At 45.2% G+C, this 3,971-nt stretch overlaps 1 long non-coding RNA gene across 1 annotated transcript; it reads right to left on the reverse strand.

The window, feature by feature from the left end:
• Window positions 1-774: 774 nt before the first annotated feature.
• On the reverse strand, window positions 775-3,665 carry LOC142497876 (uncharacterized). Its single transcript, XR_012802342.1, has 2 exons — window positions 3,230-3,665; window positions 775-964 (listed from the first exon to the last, which is right to left on the reverse strand). It is a non-coding gene; the product is annotated as an uncharacterized LOC142497876 (long non-coding RNA).
• Between the last annotated feature and the right edge of the window lie 306 nt (window positions 3,666-3,971).

Genomic DNA, 3,971 nt, shown 5'->3' on the forward strand with positions numbered 1-3,971 from the left:
GGACTATTTGAACCGGGACTTTACTCAGTAGATTCATACACCCCTGAGGAAGTTCGGTTTCATCCGAACGAAACGCGTAGGGCTATTTTCAAGAGCCATCCGTGGACTACAAGTTTATCTGCAGTGTGCTGATCTGGACCCTTGGATCGTGTGACCTATGTATACCCGCTGTCTACACCAAAACCGGTGCTATCGGTGCAGGTTTGGCCGTCGAGGTTGATGACGTCACCCGCCACCCGAACCCGGAAGTGTTGGTCTACACACAGAGACACCATACTTTCCAGCTATACAGCCTTACAGCACTGCAGGACCTAGAGTGGTCAATTCGCCTATTTACATCTATAATATGTGAGTGGCCTGAGCTTGTCTGCTCTATTTTATGTTTATTAAATTGTGTTGCACTATATTTTTCTCTGTTTCTCTTCACATAATCCTGAGAGTTCCTGCATCCAGATTCCGTGTGTGATCACCTATACAACCCAGTGGAAGTTTTGCGCTTCGAGTGCGTTTGTTTCGTTCTCTGAAGGGTCGTTCAATCCTTATACCAGCAGCATCTCCATTGGTGATATTTATTTGTATTTTTTGTATTTATTCATATATAGGGTTTGCGCTATTTCTTGTTCCACAGCTGGCAGCAACGCCTGGAAACGCAGAGCAGATCAAAGGCATTACTTTACGGAAAGGGCGGCGGTCGAGAAAACCCGGCAAGGACTGGCACGGACATGCAGTCGGAACATGACCACTTGACTGTGATAAAAGATGCATAATGTATAATTAATTACATTTTTGGTTTTATTTTAAAACTGCAGCCAGAATGTTGCATCCTACGTCAACAGCGTGAGGAGAAGGAAGCCCCGTCCACCTCCCACGTGAAGCATGATCCTGACACCTCCTCCAGCACTGACCTGAGGAAGAGGTTCCTACCCAGTCCAGGACATCTGCGACCGCAGCCAGGAAGAGTGCCCTGTAGTTTAGAGGGAGTTAAAGGTGAAGTACATGGGGCCTATTCAGTTAACTTTGATAAGTGACTTAGACAGTTTTGAGCACGTTTGTAGCGAGTTTGCATGTGTAGTCATTTACAGAGCTCCGATATCATGCTAAACTCGCTAGAAAAGTGCTTCTTCCCGATCGGTAGCACTCTTGCAATGTCAAACCGATCGTTGGCTCAAAAAATGCTCCAACTCGCAATTTGTGAGAATTCGACTTATTCAGGTACCTCTGAGATTCACACCGCCGGCTGCAACTCGCAGATTCTGATCTCCGCACCTGAATGGGATCCGTGATGTGCATCTGATGGAGAATATGTATTCTCACTGCACCGAATTGAAGCCGGGGGTCTCCGGTGCTGCCCCGTATTCATGCAGCTCCTGAGACCCCCTACTTCAATCCTATGTAATAGAAATACATTTACAGCCAGCTTCATTACCTTAGCAGCTAACCGCTAAGGTAATGAAGGGGTTAAATACCAGTGCCCGTTTTTTTGGTGGTAGAGGTGGAGGGTAAAGGTTGTAGTTGCCCCTGGGTTAGTGGTTAGGCCTACCGGGAGGGTTGCGAGAGCAGTTATCCCCTTCGTTACCTTAGCGGTGGGCCATTATTGTAATAAAGCTCTGTTTTTATTTAAATGTTATTAACATATTAACTGAAGCAGGGGGGGGGGGTGTTTGTTTTTAACTTTATTGTGTTTCCCTCACGGATAGAGCTTTTCCCGTATTCAAAATGTCGATAACATTGAACACATAAAGTGGTTTCTTGTTAAAAGCTGCTGTTTAGGGGTCAGAACCGAACTTGTGATGTTTCTAATAAAAAAGAACGTGGTATAAAATATAGCGTTTTACTGATTTAACATAATCAACTGGGAAATCCTCTGATCTTCGCTATCCCTTTTACACATCATTTACTTATTTATTTTTTAAATGGTCCTGTTCTTTCCGCATTACTTAATCGTACATTTTGACACAGCTAGGCTTACTTTCCCTGGCTCTCTCTGGCTGGTTTCCTTCCCCATGTCAATGACATTTCAAAAATCATGTAGAGAGTTATTATAAGTGCCAGGGATAGAGAGGGGTGAACCGGTCCAAATCCCTTTACCGGATTTTCCCAGATTTATTTTAGACCAAATCCGGCTGCCGATTGGGTACTAAAAAATCCAAGCGGATTAATCAGAATCCGCCATTGGATACAATCCGGGAGGATTTTTAAGAATCCGGACTCAGATTCCATATTGAATCCGAAATCCGCACCGTGGATTAATATTCAAATAGGTAAAACTCCGTGCTCTCTCTATCTCGCCTCGGATTTAATCCGAGTGCGGATTTTTAACCAGCCGCCCACGGATTATTAATCCGCTATGTGGATTGTCAGTGATAAATTTTTTTTTTTAAAGGCAGTGTTTTTAGAGACTGATCCACCAATTTGCGTTGGATTTAAACCGGCAAACACAATGTGCCCATCTCTATTCAACACTAAATCTGCTTTAACTTTACACTGGACTTCCAGGCGTAATTCTGCCATGAGCACATTCTTTGTGACGTGCGGTGTCCTGTTAGCACTTGCAGCCTCAGGTAAGTCTGTGTCTATTCTTTGCCAATGAGTTGCTTAAGAGATACACTACAGCAGAAACCATAGAATAACCAAAACATGGTTAACAACAATAATATATCCAATTGCTCAACTGAGAAAAAAAGGTTTCTAGGACCACAAATAGCCCTTTGATAAGAGAATAAATAAGAAATGAAACGGTTTAATGATACTAATACACAGGGCTTTTTTTGTGGCAGTACCGGTGCCTCCTTTTCCTCTGCGGCATGTTTATTCTCTGCTTGCTGAGGGCTCGGGTCTGTCACTGCACACAGCCAATCCCTCCCCGCCCCTGGCTGTTTCCCCGACCCCCACGTCTGAGCAGAGCAGCTCCAGACTAAGCCGATGCAGTTGTGTGTGTGTGTGTCGCCTCTCTGAGAACACCCCTAACACCACTTCCTCCTAACCCCCATCACTGCATTTCTGCTCCCCCTAAAGTAAAGCTTTCGAATAACTATAGGTAGAAAGGTAAAAACAGACCACTAAGTTACAAAGGTGATAGATTTTAATTTTAATACACATAGTAGCTTTTACAGTTATTAATAGTAAGCCTCCCCATTAGTAATTGAGTTTATAAATGTATCACTGTTCTCCCCCCCCCCCCCAATGGGAGAGTGCACAGCCTATGCTACCTGTGTGTGTGGTGCGATACCTGTTTGGATCAGGAGAGCTGAGCTGATCTGCGGTAGCATGGAGATCAGGACAGGCTTAGGTTCTTTCTCTGGTTCATTCTCTTTTGGTGCTAGCGCCTCCAGCCACAGTGGGTTCCAGGGTGTCCAGAAATCAGCCCCCACTACTGCATACTTCTCCCTCCTGCCCGAGGACTGACACTTAGACAGTAGTATATATGAGAACAGGATCTTTATTGGCCGACACTCACTGCAGTTCTTCCTCATAGCAGTGTATGGTCTCAGAGGTTCCATTCCAATGGATGGTGCGTTACCCTGATAGTATAGGGCCTTAGGCTGAATCTGTTGTTCCCCAGCTCAGAGGCACGTGGTGAGCACGCTCATCCTGCCATAGGAGAGACTTACGGCTCTCTGCTTCCTCCACTGCTGAGAGCAGGAACAGCACTCCTCTCTCTTCAAGAGCAGATGCAGGACTCAACACTAAATTTGGCATTCCCCTAATCAGGAAGGAGGGGCGGGCTCATGGTCTATACTTATTCCTGATAGGCTTACACAGGCCATGAGTCACCACCTTACTCTTGTCCATCATAGAGGAACATGGGTGGGGGCTCAACCCCATAGGATTAACCCCTTACAGCCTGCAGCTAGCAGGACTTGCATAACAGGGTGGGGAAAGAAAGGTAGACAATACATACCCTATTACATAAAGAAGAATTTATTGGCAAAACAACAAGCATCCATTTATTTTACGAGGCTGGTAATGGC

Source organism: Ascaphus truei, chromosome 6 (genome assembly GCF_040206685.1).
Source record: "Ascaphus truei isolate aAscTru1 chromosome 6, aAscTru1.hap1, whole genome shotgun sequence".
NCBI classification, from domain to species: domain Eukaryota; kingdom Metazoa; phylum Chordata; class Amphibia; order Anura; family Ascaphidae; genus Ascaphus; species Ascaphus truei.